The 18,354-nt window shown below is 44.7% G+C and overlaps 1 protein-coding gene across 1 annotated transcript in view; it reads right to left on the bottom strand.

Annotated features, from left to right (window-relative positions):
- Positions 1 to 18,354, bottom strand: part of RANBP17 (RAN binding protein 17) — a 2,111,817-nt gene that overhangs the window by 579,031 nt on the left and 1,514,432 nt on the right. The gene's annotated exons all lie outside the window — the stretch shown is intronic.

Here is an 18,354-nt window from a genome sequence, read left to right as displayed (position 1 = left end):
ATACAAAATCGCAGTGATTTGAGAAAACCAGGTATTTCAAGGGATTTCCCATATTGAAAACGTGAAGGTCTCAGCAAGATCGCTTTTAGATGCTTATAAATTGATAGCTTGCTGTAAGAAGGCTCTGGGACTTTCAAACGAATCTAGATGAGGCTTACTCCTTCTCTTTAACAGTTGGTTCAATTTACATACAGTTTGGGGAAACCACAGGAATATATATTGAACTATCCCAGCTCTCACTTAAGAAGATTCCTATTAATGATAAGACTCAATCTAATTGCACAGAGAAGTGCACCGGTGCAAGATGGCGTACAGGATGGACAAAGCCCCGTGAGGGTCCAGCTAGAGGCTCCCGAACACTCGAGCCAATGGATTACAGAACTTCCAAAACTCTGGTGAATTGACTGGCAAATCCCCTGCAAGCGATCGGTGTGCAGGATTTGCAGCAATGGGGTCTGCAAGCGGGGTACGGCGCCCAGGAGAGAAGCCTGGGTGGAGACCCGCAGTCGCCATTTTGGGGAAAGAAGCTGAGGCAGGCGAGGCCACTTCAGAGAAAGACAGCACAGGGTGAGATTGAGAGGGGCTGTTGGTCCTCCCCTGGTGAGGAGACACCAACGCTACTCAGGGAGGCACTGTCGAGGAGCGGGCAGGCCAGCAGTGTCCGGGTGCCTGAGGCAAAGTGGCGTGGAGCAAAGTGGAAGCAGTGGCAGGTGTGTGCCTGCCTTCCCAGGCCAGGTGCTATAACAGGGCTCACATCTGTCAGTGGTGCTGTTCTGAATACGCAGGCGGCAGGTGCCAACCCCCTGAGCCTAGAGACAAAGAAGTAGAGGGACTGCACATAGCCGGCTTGGTAACGGCAAGAGCCACACAAAAAAAAGGTATGGTCTCTGAATAGGTGCCAAACCATCCCTATCCTTCACCATCCATCCCTACACCATCCACCGATGAGTGAAGATGGTTGGGTTGCTGCCTGCCCCCCTGCAGTTTGGAATCTGCCCTCAGTAGACAAGGGAAGACAAGAGCATTGTAGACCCAGAGTCGGCGTTTGAGCAGCAGCATCGGGCGCAGGGCCCAGGCTGTGAGACTGTCCAGAAGCAGCGAACAGCAAATGGCGTTCTGCCCACTAGAGATACACAGCCACTCTGGGGGTGGTACGGAAACAGCACAGTGTGGGATATTTTTACCCATGCCAATGTGCCCCACTGCACCCCTTTGCCAATGGGGGAAGAATCAGCCAAAAATTGATGCGTTAACCCCTGTGCAAGCCAAATCTGTTTATAAATCACAAAAGGCTGCACATCCCTGCCACACACAGTCGAAGTCGGTGTCAAACCAGAACTCACTGCAGGAGAATGCCAGTGGGTGCTGTAACATGTTACATGAAGCAAGGCCACAGAAGTGGGCTAAAAACCGAAAATGCCTTTAAAATGCAGCTTTCCCAATCAATTGAAACCTTCAAAGTGCATTTTTGGCACTAAATTCAGTCATTTTCCAAGTGAACTATTGAAATGAAAAGTGTGCTGAAACCACAGATCATCCAGTGCAGTCACAAGAAACCGGGCCCCACTGACTGACAGCAGCTAAGAAATGCATTTTATGAAACACCAGTCCAGCAACAGTTTGTTTTCAGTTATATGGGAAAAATGCAGATAAAAGTGGCAACATATCAATTTCAGCTGTGCAGAGAAAACTTCCAAGCATAAGCTGAATACTTACTTCCAGATTGCAGACAATTTCCAGCACTCAAAGACAGAATAATGCTGAGTTGGATGTGTGTGTGTTGCATAAGAAAATGAGATGTAAAAACCCAGTTTAAAAGTGTTTCTTTTGCCTGAAGAAATTGTAAAATTTGTCTATTTAACAGCATGTTTGTGAAGGGCTTAATTCTTTTAACTGTTCAAATCCCTTGTAAACTGTGCTTATTTGTATATGTTTTAAATGAAAGACCTTAAAGGGAACTTTAACATAACCCAGTTTGAAGTTAAGTAACTACTTAATTCTGACTTGACAATGCCCAACCTGGGAAAGATGACACTTCAGTTGACACTCCCTTGCTACAGGAAGCCTTAATGGATGCTGGGGGTTCCCATATATTGACAACAAAGAGCACATCAGACTTTTCTTCTCTGGCTGAGCCAAGGACAATGGCAGGCTGCCTACTGATCTCTACAGGGGAGCTTCCCTCTCCAGGAAGAGGACACACCTCCCTGATCAAAGGAATGCGACAGCTGTTGCCGGTTGAAAGAAAAGTTACAAAGAAAAAAAAAACTGCCCAGAACTTTTGGTGTTTAAATACTATTTGTGATTAAGTTTGAAACTCTTTAACTTTGCAACCTGAAGGAGGACAAATCTAAAAATGGGTAGATGTTAATCTAATTTTAGGCCCTTGCTTTGAAGACATTAGTGTACTACCTAAGGAACCAAAGTTACAGGAAAGCCCTAACTGTAGCAAAACTATTAATGCTGCAACTCTAATATTGTACATTCATGCTCTAGTGATAATCGCCCAGATATGTACTGAATTAGAAATTATTAGAGATTGAAACTGTTGAGATTAAAATTGATAAAATGCCATAGAATGACAAAGACAGCTCTCAGAGAGATGGGGATTGGACGCCAGAATAACCCATCAAATATGCAATGCATGCATCCGATTTTATTAGGGGGCATAATTTTAGAAATGTATATTTGTGCAAAAGTTAAGTTTTGGTCAAAATCAATGTGGGAGTTCCTAAATCCCATCATAAAGATGACAGCTCTGTTCTGACTGCCAACCAGAACAAGGCAAGTGCCTTCGGCCACTCACAGCCGTGGGGGTATGGTTTGAAATTCTGCCCATACCATAAACTTTGTTATGTCACTTGGTAGGATAATTATAGGAACTTCACCACACAGACACACTGCTTCCTGACCACATCCTGATTTCCCCGCAACGCTGTGATCCAGAACTCTTCATCTTGCAGCTGATTCCAGACTTCTTTGCAAGAACCAAGGCCTCAGCATTGCTGAACTCTTTTTAGCTAGGCCCAAATCCAACCATCCCAAAACTTAAGGGAAATAAATTCTGATCCAGTCTGGCTTGCTACCATCACGCATGCCCGTTGAAACACGCTAATCTACCGTGTCCAGTGACCGGAGGGGCCAATCCATCCCAAATCCAGTTGAGGTGCCAGTCCAATTGACCAGAACTGCCCAGCTGACCGAGCCCTCCAGAAGGGCCCTGCTGCCGGTAGACCCGGTCCATTGACCATGTTCCAATCTTAATTACAATGGACTGTAAGTATCAACAGGAATAATAGTAACCCATAGTATATTTGCCATGTCTTATCCCAATCTCAACCCATCCCATCTTTAACTTCAGAACCTCTAACATTGTCAGAACCATTCTTGCGCTGATTTTTCCCCATTTTGTGTCATTAAACCATAACTCATTAGTGATTTGGATTAAATAAAGCAATTCCCATACAGAACGGAAACTAGAGTATCACACGTGAAGAGTTAGAAGTGGCCGTGCGTAACTGTGGAGATTCACGGGTGGCATTCTCTTTTTCACAGTCATTAATATAGTGTAAAAAACCAATCCGTCATTTTTAAAACCGTATTTCTGCTTTTCGGCTTATTTTTCAAAAAACGCCTCTCACTAAAACTTGTTCAATTTTATAGATAGAAACGTAATTTCAACTCTCACTTATACCGGAACAGTGTATTTGACCCGTTTTTATCAAAAATCGCATTGTGAAATTTTGCTGCGAATTTACATTTTTCAAAGGTTTCCCACGTGTCTTTTTCTCATTCAAAGTATTTCCACAATCCCATTCCGATCTTAAGGGTGTACTGTTTATCTTGTAGCTCATGTTTGTTAGGACCTATTTAGTGTTGCTCTCATAAGAATTTCTATCAATGTAAGCATTTTTGCACCCTTTTGAATTGTTTCACAATGCCATTTTCACCTGTCATTTTAAAAAGTGTAAATTTCCAAAAACTGTTTTCTCTCTAGTTTGGGGAGGGAAGATTGCATTCAAACTCTAGTCATTGTCTTTCATTCCTGAATACCTGCCACTTAATGACATCTGTGTAGGATTGCTCATTTGTGCCTTAAGAACTTGGCAGGGAGAAATATTAACCTAAATGCTATCTGTTCACAAACCAATACTGTTCTTTTTCCTGTATTCTCTATTCTACATTACTATAAGTGAATTCAATTGCTTTACTTATTTTATGAATTGTATTGTCACCGCGTGGTGATTGCTGCCCCATATATATATTAAAACTTATATGTGATTTGAATATTAAATAAATAAATATTTACTTTTACCAAGTAGCCCGATTCCTGGTCCAGTGTGACCCGAGAGGTATTTTCAGACGGGAGTGGTATATCAATTCATAATATTGAACCTATAGACACAATAAATAAGTATTTAATTGAACACTACATGCTAGGCGAGACCCGGGTGTGTGCCTGATTGACATCCTTAACAGCAGCACTTGTGGCTTCTTGCGACAGCCCCCGTTCCGGAGTAATACCAGAGCATGCAGAGGACACAAAGCGGGTCGTTCAAGGGAAGCTCTGGATTCAAGATATCGAGGTGAGAGCAGCACTGTGGTCAGCCAGGGGATAGAGGCCAAAGACACAAGGAATAGTTAGGGCCTGTGCAACCGGGTCCTGATCCTTGTAGCCATAGCTGTGCGGCAGGCAGGGAGACACCCCAACAGGGGAGGAGTTTCTTCATCTACCTCTGCACCAGGTCTGTGCATTATAGCAATTATTTTTTTACCGGGGCCCTGTGTTGAGTCCTTCCAGGCCCTTGCCTGCACCCGCGTGTACTGGGTTATTTCACGTACCTGCATGCATCTTGCTCTCAATGTTGTGGTGGCTTCTCATCGACCACACTACCATTTCTTGCACTAAAGTGTCCTGCTTTTCACAGGTTTCATCAGAACAAGTCCTTGGTGCCTAAAGGATGGTTTAATTTCACCTGGGACTTGGACCCCTATTTTCTTAATTTGCCTCCAATGCATTTCTCAGGCTCTCCCTTTGTCACTGCTTTACTCCTTGGAGCTGCATTACGAGCACTGGCTTTTCTCCCCCCCTACCTTCTGCTACATGTGCCTGATCTCACTGTTCTAATCTTCTGGGACTACTGTGTGGCTGCCTGCCCCGTTTGCCTCTCCGGGCATATGCTCCCCCTTCATGGGGTAATTTGCCCTCCATCCAATTCACAGTGGATCACTTACTATATGCATTGGACATCACTTTCTAAGCCCTATGTTATCCTCACTGAGGCCTTCACCGGAGAGGAAATCTACCCACCTATTGGCAGCATTGACTTTAGTTCCTATTGCCCTTGTCTGCTGCATCTGCTTCGGTTGGAAGGAGGGCTGACTGACTGTGCAACCCTGAAGAGCACGAAAAATATGCTGTTCTGCTTCTTTCCTATGTCATCTGTCTACTACTAGGCGGTCTGCTGAGTTCATCATGCCTGTACAGCTCTCCTCTCTCCCACCTCGCTCTCCTTCCATCTCTTCGCCCTCTTGCTCCATCCATGGCTCTCTCTAACTCTCCTATTTACTCCAACTGCTACTCTTTCACCTATCCTCCCACCTCGCGAACTCTGGAAGGAAAAAGTTCAAACAGAATCTCCTGGTTTCCAACCCAGGCCTGGCTACCACTGACTCCTATGTCAATGCCTCTTCTAGGCAGACTGTTACAAACATCCTCTTTGTCTCTCCCTCCCCTGACCTATGGATTCCACTTATGGTCTCTGTCCTCTCTCCCTTCTTCTCTTCTCCCATTAATGGAGGGACCAGATGGGAAGTACTCTTGGCCGGTTTCTCATCCTCTAGGTGCATCATTAAATGTCTATCTCAATGGCACTGTTATGGCCCAGAACTCTCAGCTCTCCTTGGCAGGCGTCTTCCTTTTCTCATCAACTGCATCCCTTCTCCCACCACTCCTCCGGCAGCCACCCCCCTTCCCCACGTCCGATGGCCGTACCGCGTCCCTGTACCACCCCTTGGAAGACCTTCAAAGATGGTAATCGGCTCCACCTTGCAACCCTCAACTCTCGCTCTGCTGTGAAAAACGCTTCTGATATCAGTCTCCTCCTTGAAGACTTTGACCTAGAGGTTCTCACTCTCACTGAGACATGGTTCACTGTTGGCTCTGTCATTGCATTTGATACACTCCTTCCTGATGGCTACAATATCCTCTCCAAGCCCAGGTATAACCGGTCTGGCGGCGGAGTGACCTTGATCTCTCTGACTGTATCCCTACCACTATCATTCCGACCCAGTCCTACTCCTCTTTTGAATGAATCGTGTGCAGGCTTGGCATCTCGCCATCCCTTTCGCTAAGTATTGCCACCATCTACAGGACCCCCGGTCCGGTCGCCCTCTTCCTCTCTGAGTGGTTGGACCTCACCTCTTCCCTTCTTGCCTCTACCTCCAAACTTCTCCTCCTTGGTGACTTCATTATTCAACTGGACTCATGGCCACCAGTCGCTTTTGCAGCCTCTGCGATGTTCTTTTCCCTCAAGTCCGACATATTCTGCCAGACATACCTTGGATGCGATCCTCCACTCTGACGTTCCTATCTCCAACCTTAGCACTACTCCTCTTTCCTGGTCTGACCACTTCCCTCCTGTCTTCTCATCTGGATCTCTTAGGTCCCCCCTACTATGCCTTTGCCGGCACTGCCTGTCTCCTCCTCCGTCATTCGACTGATGAAGTGAGTATTAGTTGCTGCCTTTGCTACCACCTTCATTCGCCCTCGTTCCCCTGCCATGGAAGCCATTACTGACTACGTCCATGCTAATCTTCACCTTTCTATCACCAACACCCTCAATATCCTTGCCCTTGTCATGAGGCTCCAAATGAAACCTGCCTCCAAGCCTAACACTTGGTATGACTCTGACCTATCCTCTCTGAAATGCAAGTGCAGAGTTGCTGAGCGGAAGTTGCGAGCTTCAGACGCATCCTCTGAAAAACTGGCCTGTCGTCTTCACCAAAGGCATTACAGATTCTGCATTCACTCTAAGAAGAGGGCTCACATCCAAGCCTGCATCACCGGATCCTCTAACTACTCTAGCAAACTATTCAAAATTTGCAAGTAACTCACCAATCCTTCTGCAGCCTCCACATATCCCCTTCCTTCCCTGACCCTCTGTACCTCTCTCTTGCATCCCACTTCCTTTCCAAAACCTAAGACACTCTGTTCTCACTCTCCTCTACCCCCTCCCTCCTTCCTCCCCTGCTATCATGCATCCCATCTTCCCTCCCCCATCTCTCTCCCACGGCACTGGAAGAGGTCTCTAGAGTACTCTTCTCTATGAAAATATCCTCCACACAGGTGCTTCCCTGTTCCTCTAGAACTATTAAGGACAGTATTGCCTCCATCTGCCCTTCCCTAGCAGATTTCTGTAACCACTCCTTTGCCACTAGCACATTCCATCAACCCCTCAAGCACTCCCTTGTGCATCTACTTCTTAAAAAGCCCTCCTCTGACCCTTCCTGTGCTGCTAACTATCACCCTATCTCCATCACAGCCTTACTGGGCAAACTCCTCGAGAAGTTTGCCATCTCCCAACTGACTCAACATTCCGACTCTGTCGGCTGTCTCCACAACCATCAGTCTGGGTTCAGAGCTGCCAGAGGCACGGAAACTGCTCTACTGAACAACTGTGATGACCTGCTCTCTAATCTTGACTCCAATTCTCCTTCCGTTATTATACTCTTTGTTCTTTCTTCCGCCTTTGACATGGTCAACCATGCCACCCTGATAAATCGACTCTGTAATACCCTTGGCATCACAGGTTAGGGTCTGGACTGGTTGGCCTCCTTCCTCTCCAACAGACCTTCCCAGTTCCAACTGGGCCCTTTTCTCTCCCCTATCACACTCTCCAACTGTGGTGCCCCTCAAGGTTCAATCCTCATGCCGTGGCTTTTCAATATCTACCATGCCAATTTGGCCCATCTGATATTCATTTTCTCGCCTCACTTCCAGTGTTATGCAGACAACACACAGCTCTCTTTCAAGCTTCACTCTTCTTCCTCCTCTCTCATTCCTGACTGTCTGACTGCCATTCAGACATGGTGCTCTGCCTATGATTTCTGCCTTAATGCCAGTAAGACCGGGATCCTCTACTTTGGGACCCCAGCTCCCACCTACCCTCCCCTCCCTCTGGCCACCCTCTATGAGCCACCTCCCCTCACACTCTTGAGAGGCAAAAACACCTTTGTGTAACGCTTACCTGAACTCTGCGGGGGCGGTGGAGACCTCTTCTTGAGGTGGCCTTGGGAAGGGGTATATGCGGGTTCCGCAAAAACACAAACCAGGGATTAATGACCTATAGGAGTTCTGACCAGTTGGCCCACCACCCTTCCAAAACCTTTGGCCCTTGGTGATCTGTAACTAAGGTGCTGGCAAGCTCACCTGTATGATTAAAGTGGTGAGCTCTCCATCCTGTCTTTTGCAGGGGTGCATGTTCTTGTAGATGAGCTGCTGACCAGTTGCTTCACTGAATCTCTTGACTTGCAATATTCAGCACAGAGGAGTAATAGTTCAACCAGTTACTGCACTGGTATGCAATGCGTTGTGCTGAATGCGTCAAGCGCGAAGATTCTAGTTGCTTGCTTCGTTGTTGCCAACGATATTCTCTTCTTTCTTGCAGGTGCAGAGGATTAATAGGAGAAGCCTCATGCGCTTGCGGGAGGCGTAATCAGGCAAGGGCAAGGCCCAAGAGCGCCTTTTCTACTTATGCGAGTATGCGCGGCCAAGAAAAGTGTTGGCGGGGTATTTGTTGGCACGTGTCTCTGTACGCTGCAATTTACGACCGCAAAATGTTTACATTGGGCAGAAGCATGCAGTACAGCCAAGCGCTTAATTGCCTTTATCGAATGCTGCTTTCTCTGTTTCCTATTTGTATCTTTACCTTTGCTTATGTCTTCCGCGTAGGTGGAGTTGCGGATGATGAGAGATGCGACGGATGACCTTCCGGAGTCGGGATTTCGAGATCAGAATGTTCGTGCTCCTAATATGATATCTTTCTGTCTTTCAGATCGGGACAAGCCGCGGTAAGGGTTGTGGTGCTAAGGCAGAAGCAACACGAAGCACGGGCACGTCTCTGGGCGTGGTTTAAATAGTCAGCGACGCTCAGAGACTAGAGTTCCTCCATGAATTACCAGAGACCCGCCCAGGAGCCATATTACTAGAACCAGGAAATGTTCAATTCCCCCAATAGGTGAAGTGCTTGTAACTGCATACCAGGCCCCAATGGTGGGAAGTGCCTGCCACTGCATATTAGGAATGCCAAGCCAGCACCCACTTAGCCCCTAAGGGAATGTACTGAGCACCCTTAACACTCAAAGGAGGGGAGGAGTGCCCTGATGATAAAGTGCTACACATGACACTTGGAGTCATCTTTGATGCATGTCTCTTCTTCTCTCCTCACACTGAGGCCCTTGCCAAGAAGGCCTACTATCAATTGCACCTCCTCATAGGTATACTCCTTTCCTCACCTTCCCCTAGAAACTCAACATCTCCAGTGCTCTGGTCCTGTCTAGGCTTGACTACTCAAACAGCCTCATCCTTAATCTCCCTTCATCCTCCCTTTGTCCCCTTCCACTAATTCAGAATAGGACTTTGTGACTTATTCTTGGCCTCAAGCCCAGGGATTGCATCTCTCCAGCACCAATTTCTCTCCACTGGCTACAGGTTGCTGCTAGGATCAAATTCAAGACCCTCTGCATCATCCACAAGGCTTTCCGTGGCCTGGGACCCGGCTGCATCCTTCTCTCTCTCTCTAAATACCTCCCTGCTATAGCCCTTCAGTCTGCTAGCTCCAACTCCTTGCAAATCCCTCACTTCTCTAAGCAAAGAGTTGGGGGTAGTGTGTCTCCTCTGCAGGAGCCTCCCTCTGGAATGGCCTTCCTGCCCTTCTCAGACCTGAGTCAGATCTCCTTAAGTTCCGAAAGCTCCTCAAGACCTTCCCTTTCTCCTCCTCCTGTCGCCTTCTCCCCTGCTAACTCCTTTCTCCCCCTCTATGACTGGCTTTCTGGTTCCCTCTTGGTATTATAGGGCCCCAGGCCCCCTTCTCCTCAGTTCTCCCATGTCCCCTACCCTCCTTTTCTTTCCCTGTGCTTACCTGCTCTCCATGGCACTTGCCCTTTGGCCTCCCCACAACACCTGCACTTTCCCTTAAACCTTTTCCTCCCACCTTAGCACTTATCGCTCAGACCCGCCCCTTCCCTCCCTCCCCCTTCTTGTTTTGCACTTGCATGATCCGAATGTCACAATGCCTAGTAGGACCGTTATTGTATCTTTATCCCTTGTCCCCACACCCCCATTTGTCTTGTGACTCCTTGAAACACCATTTGCTGTATAGGTACCTTACAAAGGTCCAATGAAATAAACAAAAAAAATTAGTTACCATGCTATGATGTATTGGGGGCTAGAACTCACGTCCCCAAACATGTGAGAAGCTGTCGTATATGAGAAAAACCACATATTGACTGTTTTCTCTGGTTTGGGAAATACTCATGTTAAAATTCTTTACAAATTTCTTCATGATAAGGAGTCTCTTAGCTCCCCTAATTCTGGGGTAGATGTCTGATAGGATATGTACATTCTTTGTCTATAGCACTGTATAATGTACGGATGCCATTCTTGAATATGATGCTACTTAAGAACGATGCACAGATTGATGATTGTATTGCTTTACTTATCTATGGCATTGTTTTAAAACTGTTTTATTTAATCTGTTGCTTTTATTGCCTTTTCTTCTTTTATTTGTTGTTTGATAGATGTGAAAAGCTTTTGCTATAACATGCCTAATTATAATACATTTTTTTTAAAAAGATGTGAAAAGAGTGTGGAAACACACTGCCTAACTTCAATCTGGCACCAGGTAAAACACAAACGATGTGGAGAGCTCTAGACCACTGTGTCGAAATCTAGAGTGTGGTTCATCACACACACAGGGTGACCCGATCCTTTTAGAGAATGCCATGCCACGAATGGACAGTCTTCAAGGGACCCATTTCAAGATCGCCTTGCTGCATGGGCTGAGAGGCACTGGATCTAATGGAGTGCTTGTTGGGATATGAGCATAACTTCCTCAAAAGATACTGCAAATGTCATGGTATTGCTCGTCACCTTGTATTGGCAAACACCAATTGACCCTCAGATGGTGGTTAGCCGCCTCTCCATCCCAAGAACTATTGGTCTACTTTCAAAGCGTACATTCACAAGAATCGTCGTGAGGAATTAGAGCTATGTGATTACTGATGTTCCATATGGATTATGTCGATTAGAGATGGTGACATATGTGAAGGTTTTGCTAGGCTTGAAAGCCATCCTGAAATTGTTGGGTGAATTTGAGGGCTGTAGCCATACTGAGATGGAGTAGCTCTAATGGATGGGTTAAAAAGATGCATGACACATAGGTTGGGAGTGATGTGTGTATTTTTACATGTTTATAAATAAAGAATGTTTAGTGAATGTGCAGGGCTATTGGCATCTTGTTGTGCACACACACACACAACCCCATAGATCGATCGTAAACGGTGGAATTTGGCACTGAAAGCTTGAAAAAAATGTATTCACTCCACCACATTTTCATACCGATTGCGTGTAGCTCTGATCTTGAATGGAGGCTGTGAACTACTAAACTAATGCCCAGGCAATGTGCAAGTTTAATACACACTTTTTGATAACAGGACAGATTTTGTGCATCTGGATTCTAAGTCTACAAATGTAGTTAATTTGATTTTTGCTGAAATAGATTCAATAAGCGCGATGGGCTATGATCTGTTACCAGAAGTTGTTCGGGGGAGCGATCAGCAAGAAGATTGGTTGGCCGACTGCAGTGTTGACTACGATTATCTCAGGGGATTAGTAAGTCCATAAAAGATACCTGTGCTCTGGGCAAAGAAACGAGAGAGTGGTGGAGTTTACAGATAACGAAGAGAAAACACTATTGATTGGCAGTGGCTCCCCGAATCCCTGGCCCACCCAGTTAAAAAGTTAGGTGATTATAGTACTGGTTTTTAGTGGTAATTCCGGTCACCAAGAATTTGTCAATAAAAAGCTGAAATAGTCAGGGTTTTAATAGTTTCATGGGGACCCTGGACAGAACAGAGGCTTTTTGTGATTCTGATCTGACAAACCTACAAGAGGAGTGGTTAATGGAAAGAATTGTGCTTGGTGGCTATACCGTCCTACAACAGATGGCATCTCCGAGTTTGGGGGGGGTGACCATAGGGTGGTTTAGTCACGACTATTAGTAACGCAGTTTAACTGAATTATGAAGTGGTATCTGACAACATCTATGACATTTTACATGTGAAGAGGTTAATCTAAGTAATCAGATCCTTAGTAAGACTCTGTTGCTTGTAACTATTTTACACGGAGCAATGAACAGAAGGCTTTTTTAGCTAATTAATCAAATATAATTGAGACTTTTTTGGGTGACAAAGATGGTACACATGTTTTAATATCTCGGGATCTGAATGCAGACTGTCCTTTGGCAATGAGGTATGAGGAACAGTCACAAAGGCTGTGTAAGGACTTGGGCTCTAGATTGATTATAGAAGCCAAATGCTGGAGTAAATTCCTCAATTTGTGGGATTTGAAGATTGCCAATGGGGCAATAAGGGGTGATGTTCCCTTACGATCAACATGGAGTAGTGGAGAAAAAAACTAATATTCGGACTATTTGATTTTGTCTGAGCAACTATTATAAGCTTGCATTGAGGTGAGGATAATCAATACCCGATTTAGCAACCATAAAATTGTATCAGCAAAGATGGATTTCATGTTGACAAAAGTGTAGCATAAACGAGCTTGAAGGTGAATCCTGGTGGGAATAGATTGGCAAGGCAGATTATTTTATAAGCTGGTTTAACTGGAAGGGTGCAAAAATGTGTACTAGGGAATAGTTTTGACGATAAGATAGAAACATTTATTGCCAGTCGCTCCCCCGCATTTATTGAGAGATTAGACCTGTCGGGACGCTCTACCAGAGGCCGCAAAACTAAAACAATCTAGCTATTTAACCCTGTTATGCAAGACAGGAAAAAGCGACTGAAAAAACATCAGGGACGTTTGCAGGGGTCTCCCTTCGGTTAAGGAATGTAGTGCCCAAGTTAGGCATTTTAGGCAGGTTTATAAAAATTGGGGTAGGGGCTATAGACATGTTCAACTCCAGAGAGAAGGGGAAATGATGCGACTTTACGCAGGGTGGCCCTTGCCATTATCACCATAAAGCACAAGTGCCGTGGACCCACTTCTTACGTTCCTTGCATGTGCAGCATGGCTGGCATCCCCTTGCCATGACAACATTCATCGTGGAACAATAGCCTTGCTCTGGCTTTCTATTTCAGCTGTAGCTTGCAGCTGCCCATTGCATCTTAACACTCTGTGGGCCTCATTACAACTCAGGCTTTAAGGGTTAACGCCACCGTTAACCCTTAACGCCTGATTCTGATTTTAACGCCTGCTTTTAGCAGGCGTTAAAATCCATGGCGCTAACCTGCCATGGTGCTAATTACGCCGCCGTAATTTACGGCAGCGTAATTAGCGCCTTCCCCACTCCCATTATGCCCTATGGGGCAAAAATGGGAATGGGGAAGGGAAAATGGGAAATGGGGATTTACCGCCCCACTCACTTAGCACCAAGGTTGTAATGAGGCCCTGTGTCACCAGCCTTGTTTCCCTTGCTTCTGCCATTGCTCTGCCTTATTTTCCTGGCTCTTCACTTGGTTCCTTCCCCTCCTATTCGCCAGTTCTTATTCCTGCTCCTATGCTGTCCTCTGCACTTGCTGCTCCTTCTGGCATCCTTTTGTTGTCTAATCATCACTGTCTCCACCTTCCTTTGGTTGCACTACCTCATAGCAATTGCCTGTGGTTCCTGCCTCCTTCAGTGGATGGTATTTCCCCCATATGAGGTGAGGGCGGGGGATAGCTCAGGGGCAACACATTTGTCCTGGAAGAAAGACAACGTAACACAGGTTTGAATTCTGATCCTGCACTTAGAAACCAATCTCTGGTATTGAGCGCGTTATAAAATAACAAATAATAAAACATTATATTGGTATGTTCTTACAAAAACAGCAATATCAACGGCCCCCTTGCACAGTGCCATGCACTGTCTGCTCATCATGTAAATCCTGGGAAGCTGTTGCATGGTACGAGGAGCTGATCTTAATCCCCAGCATGGTGTTGAAATCCTTCAGGGGCAAGTTTTAATTGGCCTCGAGCATTACAACATCTGCAGCACTTGGGATAGCAGCCTGGAATCCTGCAGAGACCATCCCACAAGGCCTCAGGTACGCAGCACAGCCGAGGCGTGCTCCTTGACAAAAGGGGGGCACAGGAATCAAAAGTAGCTACTGAGATGTAAAGACCAAGGTCTGTAGATTGAGACAAGGGACCTCCAGATAGGGAGGAACAAGCCCATGAATGCATGTGAAAATGATGTAGTGACAATGAAAGTGACAGAAGAGATAGAAGCACAAGGATAGAGTCAACAAAAGAATATGAATAGTGGAATTGAAGAGAGCACAAGTTGGTAAGCAGGAAGTCTTATTAAAAGGGCCGAACTATAATCAAGATGAGAGACGACCAGTGGGAATAAGCAATTTAATAGCACGAAAGGAAAGAGGCAAATGTGGTCAAAGAATATTGTATAGTTTTAAGCAAAAAGGATATGAGATGTTGGAAATATGACGAGAATGAGAGCTGAATAAAAAAAATAAACACCCACATTACAAGCAGAGGGAGCAAGAGGGAGGAACAGAAGGGGAGAACAAAGGGTAGCGGGTGAAAGTGGAGGAGAAATAGTTGAAGCCGGGATGAGTACAATCTCAGTTTTTGAAGCCTTATGAGCAAGAACGTGAGAATGCATCCAAGATTGGAGAGCAAACAGGCAGTGAGTAGAATGAAGAGAATCTGAGGAGGAGGAAAATGTGATGAAGATCTGGGAAACATCAGCACAGAAAAGGCAGGAAACACCAAAGTATGCAACAATAGAAGAGCAGCATAAAGGTAGAAAAGAAGGGGACCAGGAAAAGGGTCATGGGGGACCACACACTGCAAAGGAAAAGTTGATGACTGCTTGCCAGTCCAAGAAGCAGAAAAGTTCAGATCTTATAAGTAGGATTGAAGCCACTATAAGGAAGAGTTAGAAAATCCCAAAGAAAGAACTGAAAGAAGAATAGGGTGATCAACTGTACTGAAAGCAGCAGAGGGGTAAAGAAAATTAAGAATAGAAGTTTGTTTGGAGTGGCGAGCCAAGAGTAAAGACTTAGTGACACAGAAAAGGGCAGTTTCAGTGGAGTAGGATGGCTGAAAACCAGAATAATGAGGGAAAAGAGTGATGATCAAGATAGGTTGTAACTTGAGCGTAGACCATATTCTCCAGTATTTTAGAAAGAAAGTAGGTATGAAGATTGGATAATTAAAGGGAAAGAATGGGCAGAGGGAAGGGATGCGTCAGGTTAAGGGATGGGCCAAAAGAATACTTTTATAGTATAGAAAGGATAATGGCATCTTTAAATTTGGTGGGAAAAACAGAAGTAGAGAGAATTTTAGAAGAGATATCATGAATGAAGGAGCAGAGGAAAGATAGCAATGAGAGAATAGGGTATAGGGTTGAGAGGTGAGGCCGTAGGATGAACACAGGAAAGGAAATAAATCAAGCAGTGTCAGATTCAGAAAGAAGGAAAAAAAAGAAACTGATGAGTGTGCTATAAGTAGAACATCGGAAAGAGAGAAAAACATTTTGTCGTTAATGGGCTGTGTGTGGCACTGTGTTTACACAAATGATGAAAAGGCTAAATAGAACTTCGGGTTTGCAGATAAAACATTGAGTACTTTGGGTGCTGAAAGACTTAAATTCCCAGAAGGATGGGAGGAGCTGTGAAAGTCAGTCATCATTAAGATTTGGCCCCTGAAAATATAAATACCGGCCTGTGATTCTCCCATGCGGCCTTATTTGAGTTTGTTGGCAGGCATAGTACATTTTTGCCAGTAATTGCTTTATCCCACTTTTTTGGGGTGTAGCATAATTACCACCAGTTTTACTGCAGCGCCAAATTAAGTTAAGAGTTTGAATTCGAAGCAGAGGCTGTAGCTCTAGTAGATGGCGTTATATAAATCTTCACTTCACTGCAAAAAGTGGTGCATTTACCACCCACGGTATAACCTCCAAATCCCTAGTCGAGACTCAATCGTTAGTACCTTTCTACATTAAGAAGGGACATTCTCAACGTGTGCATCTAGGAACTACACATAATGGGACTATTCCAGAAAAAAACAAGACGATCACGGACACAAATTATTACATCACTAGACACATAGGGTCTCAAATCCAGAAAGAGGTTTACATAGTGGTTTAAACCAAGAAAACACTCACTTTTGAAAATAATCATTTACCGTATGGTTTACAACCCATTCAAATGTGCTTCTGTATAGTGTAATCCAATCATCTTTTCAATAATTAAGGCGAGACTTCAGAAGTATTTTGTCTATTTTCAATCCCTTACTGACATTCGTTTGCTACAATTTTACCACTGCAGTCCGCTAGCACAATTTGTTGAATATTCTATATCATGTAAGAAGAACATCACTTTAAATTAGGTACAAACCTTACTTTCTCCAATAAAATGTACAATTGTGGGAGATTTATAAAGGTGCATCATTTGTCCGGGTCTATGCTAAACTCTCTAATGATTAATTCTCGACTCCTCCCCCAATAATTTGGTGTTTGCCAAGGTGTTTCATCTATCATCACCACAGCAGTAACAGATTAGAGGGGGTGTGGGCTGAGTGCTGCTCTTAGGTGGCCCACAGGTACATTTTGAACTCAGACTTTGAAAGTGGCCACTGGGCATTGGTTAGAATTACAAAGAAAACTCGGAAGAGGTAGAAATTAGTAATTTAATCCACCCAGAAGTGCCCTGAAAACTTGTATTCTGCGTATTTATGATTTGTGAGCACAGTCACTTTGCAGCAACCAAGAGGGGTGTATATTACAGTGAGAGCAAATATATAGGGGTGAAGGAGTGAGAAAGGGAAACATTGATCTCATACTTTAACAATCGAAAAAGGACAACGAGTACTGACTCTTTAAGACTCTACGCAAGCATGGTGTCATGCAGCACTGCCAAACCGGAAAACTCCCTTGGTGATGCCCGACCAAATAAACTTTATTAAATACCCCTGTGTTCAGAAATGACCAGTATCTAGTGCCCTCTCTTACAAAAACACAGCATGAAGTTAAGGTTTGTAGAGAACAGGAGCTTGCATTTCTGATCACCCTTATGTAGGAAGCAGGGCTCTCTGGAAGTGATCACGCGCATTCTTCCACTGTGCACTTCCTTAGGTTACAGTATGGACAAGATGGCGAGCATAAACCTGATTTAGACCAAGAAAGCGATTTCTGAATTAGTGCGGTCCCTCGGACAGAGATGGCTGCATGTGTATTTGTAATTTGGGCGGCTGCCACATGATGCATTTCAGGAAAAGTGAAAAGGAAAATGGGGAGTAAGTAGCAAAGCAGGCATTGGAGCCAATTCCCACTGGAGCTACCGCTAGCCCATGCCTTCAAATATCTGTAGTAAAACGGTACAACACTTTATCAGGAGACAAACCATTACATTTTTGTTCACATCATGTCTTGTTTTATATGGCAGCAATGACCTATGCAGGTGATAGTGAGGGCAATAAAGGCAATGATTCAAGTAGCCCTACTTAGTCTGATTTAAAATAGTTGTTAGTCCACAGAGTATGCATACAGGCTTCGAACTGCAAGTATTGGGCAGTTGCTGATAGGTGTGTATATTGCTCATCAGAACTAAAAACACCATTTCCTAGGAACTGCTGGAAGAATACGGCTCCTGTCCATCTTCAGAGCACATTCTTATGACTTATCACTACTGTAAAACCTCCTTAGCTGGGTAGATATTTTGCATGGATGATATTAATCTTGTCAATAAGGAAAGATCCGTTACACACAGCAATCGAATCCTGTATATATTTAATCCTTGGTAAGAATTGCTCAATGGTCATTACTGGTGTTTTCCCTTCCCAGTTAGTGCACCTGGGGTAGCAGCAGGGACTACAGGTCATCGCTTTTGTAAAATGAAGGTTTTGATAGATAATTAGAAGGGTGCTGTGATATGCCGTATGCCTGGTGTGTTTATTATGGATACCATCTGTTTCACCTGCTGTTTTGTCGGTTTTTAAAGTGAGGAACAAAATTAACTTTTTTTATGGACAAATAAGTCTGAAATACACATACATTGCTACTGACTACCTCCTAATTGTCAGAATCACACACACAATAGGAAAGAAAT

The sequence above is a fragment of the Ambystoma mexicanum genome, chromosome 3q (genome assembly GCF_040938575.1).
Source record: "Ambystoma mexicanum isolate Mex_15411 chromosome 3q, UKY_AmexF1_1, whole genome shotgun sequence".
NCBI lineage: Eukaryota > Metazoa > Chordata > Amphibia > Caudata > Ambystomatidae > Ambystoma > Ambystoma mexicanum.
The sequence above is the reverse complement of the archived record's forward strand: the minus strand, read 5'-3'. Positions and strand labels throughout refer to the sequence as shown.